This window comes from Oncorhynchus mykiss, chromosome 1 (genome assembly GCF_057628025.1).
Source record: "Oncorhynchus mykiss isolate SJ-2025 chromosome 1, ASM5762802v1, whole genome shotgun sequence".
NCBI classification, from domain to species: Eukaryota; Metazoa; Chordata; class Actinopteri; order Salmoniformes; family Salmonidae; genus Oncorhynchus; species Oncorhynchus mykiss.
In genome coordinates this window covers 56,597,707-56,615,238 of record NC_143022.1, presented here as the reverse complement: position 1 = coordinate 56,615,238, position 17,532 = coordinate 56,597,707, and the positions used below count along the sequence as shown (strand labels likewise).

The following is a 17,532-nucleotide window of genomic DNA, read 5'->3' as shown; positions in this document are numbered from 1 at the left end:
TTAGGGGAAAGAAATCAAGTAAACACAGAATAACCAGAATGCAAGATTGAATACAATGTTAGAGATGTGTAATTGATTAACTGAACTGTTGAACATTTGCTGAAATAAATTTTTTTAAACAAATCTATTCTACTGTAGTTTTCTTCACAAGAACATCAATACTTATTTTTCATGAAACCACTAAACTTTACACCCATGCAGGCGATCAATTCACGTGCGAGAGACACTGATGCAAGTAATGGGATAAATAAAAGTGGTCAACCTTCTCTCTTGACGTTTTTGAAACCTGTAGATCTTTATATATCCTTTCAACTAGTATGTCCTCCTGTGCACAGCTGACAAAGTCACACCAGCTACAACCTGTGAGAAGGATTTGACCTTGCACCTGCCAGTAGTAAGCATGAGATGTCTTCAACTTCACCTCTCCATTCTGTATATTCAGGTAAGGGCAGTCAACATAACTTGGTACATTTGGGCACTTGACCTCTAAGTCCAAAGTGTGGTCTCACACTGGATCAAAATGATTCCATCTGGAGAGGATCCTAACCACGGAGCATCTGGGTGCACTACGAAGCCACACGGAAAGAAGTTAACATTCTTCAGTGTGCAGTACTCCTGTACAGCCACTGGCTCCATGCCTAGCCCCCTCTTCATCTCCATTGTCTGCATACCAGATCCCTTGAACATCCGCTCAGCTAGCCGGTCAGCTGAGGTCTCTCCCAGGACATGGCAAACCTCTCGGAAACGAGAGGATGTTATTCTCATTTTCCTGAGCTGATGCCATTCCGGGCTGCTCTGCTCCCTTGTAGTAACCTCGACTTTGTGTGACATCTCATAGGTTGTCTCTAATGCCTTGACGTGGAACTACTCCTGATGGCTAAGGACATAAGCACACTGGGAAGCCTGAAGCCTGTGGCCATCTAATGGAAGTATTGGAGAAGGGGCATCGGCAATCTTCCCAATTTCACGGGTCTTTGGCTGTGGAAGTTGATAGGACAGCGCACTGCCAGCTTGCACTGGCCCAAAGGCGGACTCAACCAGGGGCACGTCAGCTGACATTTCCATTATTGTCACAAGAGTGGAGACGTGGAGAAGGTCCCTGTCAGGCATGTATCCATTGAGTGCTTTGTAGAGAGAACTTCTGCAAAACATTTTAAAACCTTAACATCAGGTTGGAGAGATTACTATGACAAAGACTCATGTAACTTTTCCAGAAACAGCACAAGCCCGAAAGTTCAAATAAAATGAATTAAAATATACAGATTATACATTTCCCTCCAGTCTTTGTCCGAAACATTTGTCATTACATCGTAATGTTTAGGCGTATCAAATGGATTATAAAGAAATCACCAGAAAATGTTTTCTAAAATGTTTCCATTCTAGAAACCTCCAACTTACCTTATTCAATTAGCACGGAAGTTAGCAGGTTTACGGAACTCTATCCCATCAACCAGACCTGGCTTCACACCCTAATTAAAAAGGATTTACTGTTACATAGGCAGAATACTTTTCAGGTGCATTTTTTTATGGATATTGATAGACTCACAAGTGCTCTTGGCTTGTGCCAACGCTGTTCTGTGTCTGTGCAGCTGTGAACTGGTGGTGCAGCAGGAATGTTTAGTTGAGAGTAGTGCGCTGTCTGGTAAAGAAGGGCCACCAGATGATTGCCCATAGCACTTCCTGCAACACAGGAGCTACCACAATCACTGGTATGGAGTGGTTTAACACCATCTGTGTGATAAAAGACTGAATTGAGAAACAAGAATGATGTGGTCCATAAATAACAATAAACATACAGTTGAAGTCGGAAGTTAACACACACCTTAGCCAAATACATTTAAACTTTTCACAATTCCTGACATTTAATCCTAGTAAAAATGCCCTGTGTTAGGTCCGTTAGGATCACCACCTTATTTTAAGAATGTGAAATGTCAGAATAATAGTAGAGTGATTTATTTCAGCTGTTATTTATTTCATCACATTCCCAGTTGGTCAGAAGTTCACATACAATCAATTAGTTTTTGGTAGCATTGCCTTTAAATTGTTTAACTTGGGTCAAACGTTTCAGATAGCCTTCCACAAGCTTCCCACAATAAGTTGGGGGAATTTTGTCCCATTCCTCCTGACAGAGCTGGTGTAATGGAGTCAGGTTTGTAGGCCTCCTTGCTTGCACATGCTTTTTCTGTTCTGCCCACACATTTTCTATAGGATTGAGGTCAGGGCTTTGTGATGGCCACTCAAATACCTTGACTTTGTTGTCCTTAAGCCATTTTTCCACAACTGTGGGTCAATGTCTATTTGGAAGACCCATTTGCGACCAAGCTTTAACTTCCTGACTGATGTGTTGAGATGTTGCTTCAATATATCCACATCATTTTCCTCCCTCATGATGCCATCTATTTCTGAAGTGCACCAGTCCCTCCTGCAGAAAAGCACCCCCACAACATGATGCTGCCACCCCCGTGCTTTATGGTTGGGATGGTGTTCTTCGGCCAACAAGCCTCTCCCTTTCTCCTCCAAACATAACGATGGTCATTATGGCCAAACAGTTCTATTTTTGTTTCATCATAGCAGAGGACATTTCTCCAAAAAGTAAGATCTTTGTCCCCATGTGCAATTGCAAACCGTAGTCTGGCTTTTTTATGGTGGTTTTGGAGCAGTGGCTTCTTCCTTGCTGAGCGGATACTTTTGCACCTGTTTTTTCCAGCATCTTCACAAGGTCCTTTGCTGTTGTTCAGGGATTGATTTGCACTTTTCGTACCAAAGTACGTTCATCTTTAGGAGACAGAATGTGTCTCCTTCCTGAGCGGTGTGACGGCTGTGTGGTCCCATGGTGTTTATACTTGCATACTATTGTTTGTACAGATGAACATGGTACCTTCAGGCGTTTGTAAATTGCTTTCAAGGATGAACCAGACTTCTGGAGGTCTAGAATGTTTTTTTCTGAGGTCTTGGCTGATTTCTTTAGATTTTCCCATGATGTCAAGCAAAGAGGCACTGAGTTTGAAGGTAGTCCTTAAAATACATCCAGAGGTACACCTCCTATTGACTCAAATGAAAAGTCTGTAAACAATTGTTGGAAAAATTACTTGTGTCATGCACAAAGTAGATGTCCTAACCGACTTGCTAAAACTATAGTTTGTTAACAAGAAATTTGTAGAGTGGTTGAAAACCGAGTTTTAATGACTCCAACCTTGGGGTATGTAAACTTCAACTGTAGTAGTGTCTAGTCTTCTCAACCAGGGGCTCATTTAACTATACAGGAATACATTGTGTCTCAGTAACACAATTACCAAACACTACATCAACAGATCTTTACCAATAACCTGTTAAGTGGGTAATTCTAAATTGGGATTGGGACCCATCATTAATATCTATATATTGATAAGATTTAACGTTGACACTGTCTCCAACACATTTTGACCATGATGACAGTGTCCCACAGGAGATGTTTAACAAGGTCCCTAGTAGCTATCTATAACCTTTCCATACTCTCATGCTGTGCGGTTTTTCACTCTTCCTCATGGACCTGTGACAGGCAGCCCTCATGGTGTCTCCCCTGTCAATGTATCTTTGTTAGATACTGTGTAGAAGACATGAATAACAATTATTTTTAGCTAGCAAATATAGTTAGCAAGCGTAACTTAACCAAGCTAATGAAAATACACACATTCTCAGGTAGATTCTGTCAACGTTACATTATTTTACGAAGTAACTAGCTAGCTACAGTTAATAGTTAAATTAGCTAGCTAATGATTGTAGCTAGCTAACGTTATCTGTCACTGACTTGGTACTCACCTTCATAGTTGTCTATGTAGCTTCCTATATACATCTTGAACCCCTTTTCATTCTTGCTAGCTGGAGTCTGAGGCTGATTTAACAATTCAATGTACATCATTAATATGAATTTGAGGCAAGTCCTGAAGACACCAAGTAAAAAACTGCGACATAGTGGTCGGACGTTATATCGTCAATAACAACTAGACTGACTTCCGTTCTATAGTATGCGCGACTGGAAATTGCCACGCCGGTAGGAAGTGTGTTTGGAACGTTCGATCATGGAATGTGCATAAGGGCTCTTGCAATTTATACTCTACGAGTGTTAGCTCAGCAAGACAATTCTGTTCACACTGCCATGCTTTAAGTGGGGAAACTGTCGGGGGAGAGTCGTGAGCTACCTCCGGAGGTAGCGGTCGAGACGTAGCAAGTACGCAAGTTTACATTTGAGTAATATGTGTAGCTGACAGTATTTTTACCAAAAGTGTAGTAAGTGTGAAGAGGCTCTTAGAGTAAACCAAGAGATTGGATGGAGTGCAACCTGGATTGTTTCTCTCTTTCTCACCCCCACCCTCTTTCTCTCTCACTCTCTCGCCCCCACCCTCTTTCTCTCTCTTTCTGTATATCTCTCTCCCTCAGTATCTCTTTCTGTCTCTCTGAGTGTAACTTCAGACGATTTGGATGGTGGGTGTGTAACCGATGCGAAATGTCTAGCTTGTTAGCGGTGGTGCGCGCTAATAGCGTTTCAATCGATGACGTCACTTGCTCTGAGACCTTGAAGTAGTGGTTCCCCTTGCTCTGCAAGGGCCGCGGCTTTTGTGGAGTGATGGGTAACGATGCTTCGTGGTTGTCAGTTATTGATGTGTGCAGAGGGTCCCTGGTTCGTACCCAGGTCGGGGCGAGGGGACGGACTACATTTATACATTGATTACATTGATGCTGTTGACCCGGATCACTGGTTGCTGAGGTCAAAAGAGGGGTGAGTGTAACCGATGCGAAATGGCTAGCTAGTTAGCGGTGGTGCGCGCTAATAGCGTTTCAATGGTGGGCATACCGATGACATACCACACCTCTGTCATGTCAGACAGGGTAAAACTACCATTGTCATGGTGTGCTCTGTCATATGGACCCCTGCCCTGCTCCAGAGCTACCGGGGAAATCAGACAGAATCCTGGATTATTGTCTGCCATAGTGGGTACACCACAGCTGTATCACTCTCACACTGCACTCTAGCGACTGTCATGTCAGACAGTGTAACGACATCACTGGCATGCTGTGCTCTCTCATATGGTGCTTTACTGTCACATTGTCAACCCTTTGTCAGAAGAACACACATTTCTGTTTTCAAGACACTTAGCTGGTCCAAAAACAGAAGGAGGGGTCTAGATTAGAATCATAGCCAGTCCAAAGAGATGAGGAGAATTGTATAATTCATAGAACATGTTCTTCTTCCATTCTAAAGAGATAAGGAAAGTTCTTGGACCATTGTACATATGTTTCTTCCATTCTAGTTTCCACTTAAAGAAGGAGAGTGCAGGAATCCTCAGGCCTCTGTTAGTTATCCCTGATCCCTGAAGTCAAAGCAATCTCTTAAGCGCATGTTAAACCACATCTGTTCTCCATTTAAACCAGGGTCTTAACATAACACATGATGTTAGAACATGTTGGGACTGAGAAGACCGTAAAGGTTCACAAGAACAAATACCAAGAGAAGTGAAACAGTCCTTATCAAAATAATTTTGTTGTATGGAGACTATAGATGTTTTGAAGCCCTGCAAACCATTTGCAATATTCTCCCATTTCTAATGTTTTGTTTGTTTTGTGGGGGGACACCAAGATATACATTATGCTACTATTGTTGTTCTTTTCTGGACCGAGCGACCTGTCTCTAGGATGACCTTATTCCTCTCTTCCACTTTTCTCTCCAGTCCATCGGGGGCTCACATGGTGTTTGTTTAGCTGTGCTGACTAACAGTGTGGTAAACATCTGAAAACCTCAAAGACCAGGACTGAGGGAGCACTAAAGGGGAAACACACTTTCTGGCTCTGAGGAACCATCTGCCACTCACTCTCATAATTAAAACCAGTAGAAGACCTTTGTGTTTTCGTTCTTTTACAAACAGGCCTAATTATCTTTAAGTCCTTCTTGGCAGCCCATATGTATCACAGACTGCAACAAACACAGGGATTGTTTAACTGTTAGCAGACTGGACAAGCTATGGTCATCCAATACCTATAGCTATCTCCATCCAGATCTAAAGTCATCCAGCCTGAAATGTCACAGCACACACAAACCTATTGTCCTCTTTAAACTGGGATAATAAGAGATGACAGACTACTGATCTATCCCAATACTGTAGCTACAAGGTATAGGCTACAGCAATACTGTGCATACAGAACAGTAATGACAGGATACACTTCATTGACCAGTACAGTGGAGGAAATTACGGTCACGAAAACGCCAAAAAACATTCCAAATTAGCTCCATAATATCGACAGAAACATGGCAAACGTTGTTTATAATCAATCTTCAAGGTGTTTTTCAAATATCTATTCGATAATATATCCACCGGGACAATTGTTTTTTCAGTAGGAGCGAGAGGAAAAATGGCTTCTTCTGTATTTTACGCGAGAATCACTCTGAGAGCCATCAGGTGACCACTTACACAATGTAGCCGCTTACGGGTATTCTTCAACATAAATGTGTAAAACTACGTCACAATGCTGTAGACACCTTGGGGAATACATAGAAAAAGTAATCTGGTTGACAGCCCATTCACTGCTCAATAGGGACGCATTGGAACGCAGCTCTTTCAAAACATGAGGCACTTCCGGATTGGATTTTTCTCAGGCTTTCGCCTGCAATATCAGTTCTGTTATACTCACAGACAATATTTTTACAGTTTTGGAAACTTTAGAGTGTTTTCTATCCTAAGCTGTCAATTATATGCATATTCTAGCATCTTTTGTCCTGACAAAATATCCTGTTTACTATGGGAACGTTATTTTTCCAAAAATGAAGATACTGCCCCCTAGTCACAAAAGGCTAACGTATGTAAAGGAAATGTCACCAAGAGCATTTAGCCAATAATCAATCATGTATAATAGTAATCGATCATGTGGATAGCCAGCGTTATGTATTGAAAGCTAGCTAGTGCATTAGGCCTAGTACCAGCCCACTACACAAGGCCCTGTGTGTCTGGTTGCCATTGTTCATGGTTTTATCTGCATACCTCAGTGTGTGCACCATGAAACCAGCCCCCATCATCTGTCCTCTTCTCTCTTTCCATTTCCACTCCCCCTTTTAAGAGTTGCAGCTGAGCAAGCTTTCTAGACTGAGCATGACTTGCAAGAGGGTTTAAAAAAGAAGAATGCAGTGTAAACAACAGTAGGTAGCAAAGACCTATTAGAGACTGTAATCAATCTCATGTGTCCTAAATTTACAATGATCAGAAATGTTCCTCAGTGAGCTGGATAGAGAGGAATGTAGAGGCCATAGGAGGGCATTTCACAGACTCTCAGCTGAGGGCATAGATGATATTCCAGGACTGACCAGGATGAGACTGTAATACGCAAACCACACCGGCCACGTTGCGTGCGCGGGCATTTCAAAATAAATGTACACATAAGTTATTCAATAATTTCACCCACACTGTGTGCTCGGTTGAACGAGCATCTGCGTAGCCAAGCTCTGACATAGAACTTCGTTCCATTTGAGACGCTATCAGGAAGATACAAGTCCACATGGATGCTTGAAAGACAAATGAGGAGAGATTAATGTCTGCGCATTATGCACTAAATATATTCTACCGTGCCCAGAAATCTGCTCCTTTTATTCTTTGTCCCCAACGCTCTAGGTGACCAGTTGATAGCCTTTAGCCGCACCCTCATCCTACTCCTCCTCTGTTCCGCGGGTGATGTGGAGGTAAACCCAGGCCCTGCATGTTCCCAGGCACCCTCATTTGTTGACTTCTGTGATCGAAAAAGCCTTGGTTTCATGCATGTCAACATCAGAAGCCTCCTCCCTAAGTTTGTTTTACTCAATGGTTTAGCATACTCTGCCAACCCTGATGTCCTTGCCGTGTCTGAATCCTGGCTTAGGAAGGCCACCAAAAATTCTGAGATTTCCATACCCAACTATAACATTTTCCGTTAAGATAGAATTGCCAAAGGGGGAGGAGATGCAGTCTACTGCAGATATAGCCTGCAAAGTAATGTCATACTTTCCAGGTCCATACCCAAACAGTTCGAACTTCTCAATAAAAAAATTAATCTCTCCAGAAATAAGTCTCTCATTGTTGCTGCCTGCTACCGACCCCCCTCAGCTCCCAGCTGTGCCCTGGACACCATTTGTGAATTGATCGCCCCCTATCTAGCTTCAGAGTTTGTTCTGTTAGGTAACGTAAACTGGGATATGCTTAACACCCCGGCAGTCCTACAATCTAAGCTAGATGCCCTCAATCTCACACAAATCATCAAGGAACCTACCAGGTACAGCCCTAAATCTGTAAACATGGGCACCCTCATAGACATTATCCTGACCAACTGGCCCTCCAAATACACCTCCGCTGTCTTCAATCATGATCTCAGCGATCACTGCCTCATTGCCTGTACCGCTACGGGCCCGCGGTCAAACGACCACCCCTCATCACTGTCAAACGCTCCCTAAAACATTTCTGCGAGCAGGCCTTTCTAATCGACCTGGCCTGGGTATCCTGGAAGGATATTGACCTCATCCCGTCAGTTGAGGAAACCTGGTCATTCTTTAAAAGTAACTTTCTCACCATCTTAGATAAGCATGCTCCATTCAAAAAATGCAGAACTAAGAGCAGATATAGCCCTTGGTTCACTCCAGACCTGACTGCCATCGACCAGCACAAAAACATCCTGTGGCGGACTGCAATAGCATCGAATAGTCCCCACGATATGCAACTGTTCAGGGAAGTCAGGAACCAATACACACAGTCAGTCAGGAAAGCAAAGGCCAGCTTTTTCAAGCAGAAATTTGCATCCTGTAGCTCTAACTCCAAAAAGTTCTGGGACACTGTAAAGTTCATGGAGAAGAAGAGCACCTCCTCCCGGCTGCCCACTGCACTGAGGCTGAGCAACACAGTCACCACCGATAAATCCATGATAATCGAAAACTTCAACAAGCATTTCTCAACGGCTGGCCATGCCTTCCTCCTGGCTACTCCAAACTCGGCCAACAGCCCCCCCCGCAGCTACTCGCCCAAGCCTCCCCAGCTTCTCCTTTACCCAAATCCAGACAGCAGATGTTCTGAAAGAGCTGCAAAACCTGCACCCATACAAATCAGCTGGGCTTGACAATCTGGACCCTCTATTTCTGAAACTATCCACCGCCATTGTCGCAACCTCTATTACCAGCCTGTTCAACCTCTCTTTCGTATCGTCTGAGATCCTTAAGGATTGGAAAGCTGCCGCGGTCATCCCTCTCTTCAAAGGGGGAGACACCCTGGAACCAAACTGTTACAGACCCATATCCATCCTGCCCTGCCTATCTAAGGTCTTCGAAAGCCAAGTCAACAAACAGATCACTGACCATCTCGAATCCCACCGTACCTTCTCCGCTGTGCAATCTGGTTCCCGAGCCGGTCACGGGTGTACCTCAGCCACGCTCAAGGTACTAAACGACATCATAACCGCCATCGATAAAAGACAGTACTGTGCAACCGTCTTCATCGACCTGGCCAAAGCTTTCGACTCTGTCAATCATCATATTCTTATCGGCAGACTCAGTAGCCTCGGTTTTTCTAGTGACTGCCTTTCCTGGTTCACCAACTACCAAGACAGAGTTCAGTGTGTCAAATCTGAGGGCATGTTGTCCGGTCCTCTGGCAGTCTCTATGGGGGTGCCACAGGGTTCAATTCTTGGGCAGACTCTTTTCTCTGTATATATCAATGATGTTGCTCTTGCTGTAGGTGATTCCCTGATCCACCTCTACGCATTCTGTATACTTCTGGCCCTTCCTTGGACACTGTGCTATCTAACCTCCAAACGAGCTTCAATGCCATACAACACCCCTTACGTGGCCTCCAACTGATCTTAAACGCTAGTAAAACCAAATGCTTGCTTTTACAACCGTTCGCTTCCTGCACCCGCAAGCCCGACTAGCATCACCACCCTGGATGGCCTAGATGACCTAGAATACGTGGACATCTATAAGTACCTAGGTGTCTGGCTAGACTGTAAACTCTCCTTCCAGACTCATATCAAACATCTCTAATCTAAAATCAAATCTAGAATTGGCTTTCTATTTCGCAACAAAGCCTCCTTCACTCACGCCGCCAAACTTACCCTAGTAAAACTGACCATCCTACCGATCCTCGACTTCGGCAATGTCATCTACAAAATAGCTTCCAATACTCTACTCAGCAAACTGGATGCAGTTTATCACAGCGCCATCCATTTTGTTATTAAAGCAACTTATACCACCCACCACTGCAACCTGTATGCTCTAGTCGGCTGGCCCTCGCTACATATTCATCGCCAGACCCACTGGCTCCAGGTCATCTACAAGTCCATGCTAGGTAAAGCTCCGCCTTATCTTAGTTCACTGGTCACGATGGCAACACCCACCCGTAGCACGCGCTCCAGCAGGTGTATCTCACTGATCATCCCTAAAGCCAACACCTCATTTGGCCGCCATTCCTTCCAGTTCTCTGCTGCCTGTGACTGGAACGAATGTCAAAAATCGCTGAAGTTGGAGACTTTTACCTCCCTCACCAACTTTAAACATCTGCTATCTGAGCAGCTAACCGATCGCTGCAGCTGTACATAGTCCATCAGTAAATAGCCCACCCAATTCACCTACCTCATCCCCATACTGTTTTTATTTATTTACTTTTCTGCTCTTTTGCACACCAGTATCTCTACCTGCACATGACCATTTGATCATTTATCACTCCAGTGTTAATCTGCTAAATTGTAATTATTCGCTTACCTCCTCATGCCTTTTGCACACAATGTATATAGAGTCTTTCTTTTTTGTCTACTGTGTTATTTACTTGTTTATTGTTTACTCCATGTGTAACTCTGTGTTGTTATCTGTTCACACTGCTATGCTTTATCTTGGCCAGGTCGCAGTTGTAAATGAGAACTTGTTCTCAACTAGCCTATCTGGTTCAATAAAGGTGAAATAAAATACAAAAAGAATACATTTATGAAAGATTACTAACTAAAAACTCACTAGGTTTCCTTGTCTGTGGATTAATTTTTGGAGTAGAGAAACACGATTTTATATGACTCCGGGTGCAAATTCTACAAGTATCCAGCTAAAAAGAGGACCATTTGTGACGCATTTCAGGGAGCTAAGCATATGTCTCACGTCACTACTTCACATGTTCCAGAGGCATTGGAATGATTATTTGATCAAAATGTGGCATTTTTGGGCAGAAATGTCTCTGGAACATGTGAACTGTAATGTGCCTTAATAACTTGTATGACATCTGTAAATACAAATACAATTGTTAAATTACGAGCCTGGTTGGTTTAGTCACGGAAAAAGAAAGGAACATTCCTGCTAGCCATAATTGGTCGACATAATGGATGGGCTGGACATGCTGAGAAAGGAGTTCGGATTGGTCTGCCATTATAGCATGCTTCTGCCTATAACATGAGCTGCTCAGTATGTGTAGATATTCCTTGAAATCACAGCTTTTTTGAAAGATATGTTATCCATGGAGAACTGCAAAAGTGTTGCTACTTCTCTCAATAACATTGCTGCCCTCAATTTAGCAGGCACTATCGACAAAGATCAGTGGCAGAAGGTTATGATGGACTATTTTCTGCACAAGGTCAGTGTGAACCGGAGTGACTTGACACAACGGGAAACAAGCTTGTGCTACAAACAAAACAAAAACGACACAGGACATCTTACTTAGTTAAAGGGTTCCAGTCTGGAGTGAAGCGTTCACCCATGTATACGGGTAAGAGTCTAGCTACATTTTGATATATTATACGTTCCTAATTTTATCAGAAAGTTGTTTTCATTGCAATTTAAAGCGTACTGTTAGCTAGCTAGCGAACATTAGCTTGGTGACTTGCTAGCTAATGTTACGTGTAGGATCTATGTCGTAATATTATTTGTATCTCAGAAATCCATTTGATTTGCTAGTTATAGCCTAATGCTAGCTAGCTAACATTGCACATAGTTCAAACTACAGCATTTCATGCATGGCGACTAGCTACGACAACCCGTTTCTACTGTATGGGTTGGGATTATGGTTCATTGTTTAGCTAGCTAGCTAGCTACATGTCTAAACAAAATACATGTTAGCCAAAATAACACATCCTAGAACTGAAGGAATGAAATATTCTTATTAAATACTTTTTTCTTTACATAGTTGAATGTGCTGACAACAAATTCACATAAAAATTATCAATGGAAATCAAATTTATCAACCCATGGAGGTCTGGATTTGGAGTCACACTCAAAATTAAAGTGGAAAACCACACTACAGGCTGATCCAACTTTGATGTAATGTCCTTAAAACAAGTCTAAACGAGGCTCAGTAGTGTGTGTGGCCTCCACATGCCTGTATGACCTCCCTACAATGCCTGGGCATGCTCCTGATGAGGTGGCGGATGGTCTCCTGAGGGATCTCCTCCCAGACCTGGACTAAAGCATCCGCCAACTGCTGGATTGTCTGTGGTGCAATGTGGCGTTGGTGGATGGAGCGAGACATGATGTCCCAGATGTGCTCAATTGGATTCAGGTCTGGGGAACGGGCGGGGCAGTCCATAGCATCAATGCCTTCCTCTTGCAGGAACTGCTGACACACTCCAGTCCCATGAGGTCTAGCATTGTCTTGCATTAGGAGGAATCCAGGGTCAACCGCACCAGCATATGGCCTCACAAGGCGTCTGAGGATCTCATCTCGGTACCTAATGGCAGTCAGACCACCTCTGGCGAGCACATGGAGGGCTGTGCGGCCCCCCAAACAAATGCCACCCCACACTATGACTGACCCACCGCCAAACCGGTCATGCTGGAGGATGTTGCAGGCAGCATAACGTTCTCCACGGCGTCTCCAGACTGTCACGTCTGTCACGTGCTCAGTGTGAACCTGCTTTCATCTGTGAAGAGCACAGGGCGCCAGTGGCGATTTTGCCAATCTTGGTGTTCTCTGGCAAATGAAAAACGTCCTGCACGGTGTTGGGCTGTAAGCACAGCCCCCACCTGTGGACGTCGGGCCCTCATACCACCCTCATGGAGTCTATTTCTGACCGTTTGAGCAGACACATGCACATTTGTGGCCTGCTGGAGGTCATTTTGCAGGGCTCTGGCAGTGCTCCTCCTTGCACAAAGGTGGAGGTAGCGGTCCTGCTGCTGGGTTGTTGCCCTCCTACGGCCTCCTCCACGTCTCCTGATGTACTGGCCTGTTTCCTGGTAGCGCCTCCATGCTCTGGACACTACGCTGACAGACACAGCAAACCTTCTTGCCACAGCTCGCATTGATGTCCCATCCTGGATGAGCTGCACTACCTGAGCCACTTGTGTGGGTTGTAGACTCCGTCTCATGCTACCACTAGAGTGAAAGCACCGCCAGCATTCAAAAGTGACCAAAACATCAGCCAGGAAGCATAGGAACTGAGAAGCGGTCTGGTCACCACCTGTAGAACCACTCCTTTATTGGGGGTGTCTTGCTAAATGCCTAATTTCCACCTGTTGTCTATTCCATTTGCACAACAGCATGTGAAATTTATTGTCAAACAGTTTGATTTCACAGAAGTGTGATTGACTTGGAGTTACATTGTGTTGTTTAAGTGTTCCCTTTATTTTTTTGAGCAGTGTATTTCATGAACATGTCTTGACAACATTCTATCCACTTACTAGATGTGGCTGGGGAGTGGTTATAGCTTATCTTTCACATGACCCATCAATTAAAACAAGTGTGTCTGGGTAATAATTATCCAATATTTATCCAATATTTTTCTGGACACTTTCTATTTCTTCGCTACTATGCAAATATGCAAGAACCCATTTCACTGTACCTGTTATGGCTCTCGTTTGTGGAATGACCGGACCAAGGCGCAGCGTGGTAGGCGTACATCGTCTTTTTATTGATGACACCAAAACAAAATAACAACGACAAAAAAAGAAAGCGAACAGTTCTGTCAGGCTCAGATACTAAACAGAAAACAAGATCCCACTAAGCCCAAAAGGAAAATGACAACTTATACATGATCCCCAATAAGAGACAACGATAGACAGCTACCTCTGATTGGGAACCACACTCGGCCAGAAACAAAGAAATAGAAAACATAGACTTTCCCACCCGAGTCACACCCTGACCTAACCAAACATACCGAATAATAAGGATCTTTAAGGTCAGAGCATGACAGTACCCCCCCCCCCCCCCCCAAAAAAAAAGGTGCAGACTCCGGCCACAAACCTGAACCTATAGGGGAGGGTCTGGGTGGGCATCTACTCTCGGTGGAAGCTCCGATGCGGGACGCAGACCCCGCTCCGCTTGAGGCTCCCCCCACTTCAGTGGCACCTCTGCTGCAGGGATCCTCACCGGGACCTCCGGACCGTAGATCAGCAGCCTGGTGCGTGGAGCTGCCACAGGGCTTACCGGACTTGGGAGACACACTGGAGGTCTGGTACGTGGAACCAGAACAGGTCTCACCGGACTGGGGAGATGCACTGGAGCAGGCACCGGACACACTGGGCCGTGGTGGTGCACTGGAGTTCTCGAGCGTAGAGCTGGCACAACCTGTCCTGGCTGGATGCTTACTTTCGCCCGGCAAATGCGGGGCGCTGGCACAGGACTCACTGGGCTGTGAAGGCGCACCGAGCTGTGAAAGCGCACCGGAGACACAGTGCGCAGAGCCGGTGCAGGATATCCTGGGCCGAAGAGACGCACCGGAGACCAGGAGCACTGACCGGCACAAACCGTCCTGGCTGAAAGCCCACTCTAGCACGGCAAATATGGGGAGATGGCACAGAGCGCACCGGGCGGTGAATGCGCACTGGAGACACAGTGCGCATCACCGCATGACACGGTGCCTGACCGGTCACACACTCCCCACAGTAAAGCAAGGGGAGCTGGCTCAGGTCTAAACCCTGACTCCGCCAATCTCCCCGTGTGCTCCCCCAAAAAAATATTTTGGAGCTGCCTTTCAGGCTTCCGTCATTGCCATGACTCCTGGTCTCGTCGCCGTTCCTCCCTCGTTGTTTCCGCCTGTTTCCACGGCTGGCTCTCATGCCCTGCCATTACCTCCTCCCATGTCCATGATGTCCTCCACTCCTGGGCACGCTGCTTGGTCCGTTGGTGGTGTCTTCTGTTACGGCTCTCATTTGAAGAAGGAGACCAAGGCGCAGCGTGGTTGGCGTACATCGTCTTTTTATTGATGACACCAAAACAAAATAACAACGACAAAAAACGAAAGCAAACAATTATGTCAGGCTCAGATACTAAACAGAAAACAAGATCCCACAAAACCCAAAACTTATATATGATCCCCAATCAGAGACAACGATAGACAGCTGCCTCTGATTGGGAACCACACTCGGCCAGAAACAAAGAAATAGAAAACATAGACTTTCCCACCCGAGTCACACCCTGACCTAACCAAACATAGAGAATAAGGATCTCTAAGTTCAGGGCGTGACAGTACCGTTTACACCTGTATCCTGTGCATGTGACAAATACACTTAGATGTTATTTTTACAGAGATGGTAATGTGAAGAACAACATGACCTGAACCAAAGTCAGATTAGGATATAGGCCAAGAAAAGTGTATTTTTGCCTGGAGTTTTTCCTTATTCTAGGCTACTACTTTCACCACGTTTAGTTTTGAAAACGTTGGTTGTTTACTACACTACATTATTCAGTCTGTTTAGCACATGGCCTCACATGTGAACACTTAAAGAGATGGGTGGGGCTAAGGCTTAAGAGGGTGTGAACAATGCTGAATAGGTGTTGAAAGTTGAATTCTCAAGTAGTTTTACCAAAACATTCATGGGCCATTTTCTCAATCGTGGGGTTACAAATCTATCAACTTTCAAAGCAGAATGACTTTCCCATTGTTCTTCAACTGCAGATTGTGATATACCATTTTGTAGCTGAGTCTTTACTTTTATCCAATGTGAAAAACACCATTTAACATTTTGCAAAAAAACAAATCGAGGTTGTTGGTCACATATGCATGTCAGATAAAATAACAACAAAACAGCTAACTAGCTACATTTCCATGAATGTTTCATGTGGTCAGATATTTTGTTTATTTATACAACAGATTGTGTTATCACTGTGCTTCATCTAATTGCAGAATCAAATGACCTAGATTGCATTTGCTCTGCCATTTCCTGGTTGCTAAAATGCTAATTGTTTTGCTAATTTGTGACAAAACATGCAATGTGTAGTGTAGAGAATCATGGTGCCATCTAAACTGCTGTGAAATATATTTTCAATAACAAAAAATATTGTATTTTTTAAGCTGTTTGAAGCTGGTGTACAACACCGAAAGTAAAACACGCAAAACAAAACTTAACGGGAAGCATAGAAATAGAGCACATGGAACATACATATTTTTTGTTGTGTTACCAAGTGGGATTAAAATGGATTTAATTGTCATTTTTTTGTCAACGATCAACACAAAATACTCTGTCAAAGTGGAAGAAAAATTCTAACGTTTAAAAAAAATATACGAAGAATAAACATATCTTGATTACATAACTATTCAACCCCCTGAGTCAATACATGTTAGAATCACCAGTGATTACAGCTGTCAGTCTTTCTCGGTAAGTCTCTAAGAGCAGTGCACCGGAATATTGCAACATTTGCCATTTATTATTTTCAAAATTGTTTAAGCTCTGTCAAATTGATTGTTTATAATTGCTAGACTACAATTTTCAGCTCTAGACTTAGATTTGCAAGCAGACTTAAATCAAAACAGTAACTTGGCCACTCATGAACATTTATTGCCCTCTTGGTAAGCAACTCCAGTGTACATTTCCCCTTGTGTTTTAGGTTATTGTCCTGCTGAAAGGTGAATTAATCTCCCAGTGTCTGGTGTAAAGCAGACTGAACCAGGTTTTCCTTTAGTATTTTGTCTGGGTTAGCTCCATTCTTTTTATTTTTTATCCTGAAAAACTCCCCAGTCCATAATGATTACAGGCATACCCATAACATGATGCAGCGACCACTATGCTAGTAAATATGGAGAGGGGTACTCTGGAATGTGTTGTATTAGATTTGCCCCAAACATAACTTTGTATTCAGGACAAAAAGTTAACTGATTTACCACATTATTTGCAGTATTACTTTGGTGCCTTGTTGCAAACAGCTGCATGTTTTGGAAGGGGTGTGAACACTTTCTGAATGCACTGTATCTGTAAGGTTCCTGGGCAACCAGTAAATTTGTCAGTTCGACCGACTAATCTGGTTTGGCGGAAGTCAGGTAGAACACTACCTGCCTGAATGCATAGTGCCAACTGTAACGTTTGGTAGAGGAGGAATAATGGTCTTGAGCTGTTTTTCATGGTTTGGAAAATCAATGCTACAGCATACAATGACATTCTGTGCTTCCAACTTTGTGGCAACAGTTTTGGGAAGGCCCTTTCTGGTTTCCGCATGGCAATGACCCCGTGCAAAAAGCGATGTCCATACAGAAATGGTTTGTCGAGTTCGGTGTGGAAGTATTTGACTGGCCTGCACAGAGCTCTGAACTCAACCCCATCGAACACCTTTGAGAAGAATTGTAAAGGTGACTGTGAGCCAGGCCTAA

General features: G+C 44.0%; 1 protein-coding gene and 1 pseudogene across 6 annotated transcripts in view; one reads left to right on the top strand and one right to left on the bottom strand.

Moving 5' to 3' along the window:
* Positions 1-17,532, top strand: part of tspan18b (tetraspanin 18b) — a 116,786-nt gene that overhangs the window by 41,595 nt on the left and 57,659 nt on the right. Inside the window, exon 1 of one of the 6 annotated variants that reach the window (XM_090234932.1) lies at positions 11,626-11,723. The exons of the other annotated variants lie outside the window; for them this stretch is intronic. The gene's annotated coding sequence lies outside the window, so the exon portion shown is untranslated. Of the gene's footprint in view, positions 1-11,625; positions 11,724-17,532 lie in introns of those variants that run through there. 6 annotated transcript variants of the gene reach the window in all.
* On the bottom strand, positions 396-1,110 carry LOC149985577 (uncharacterized; annotated as a pseudogene).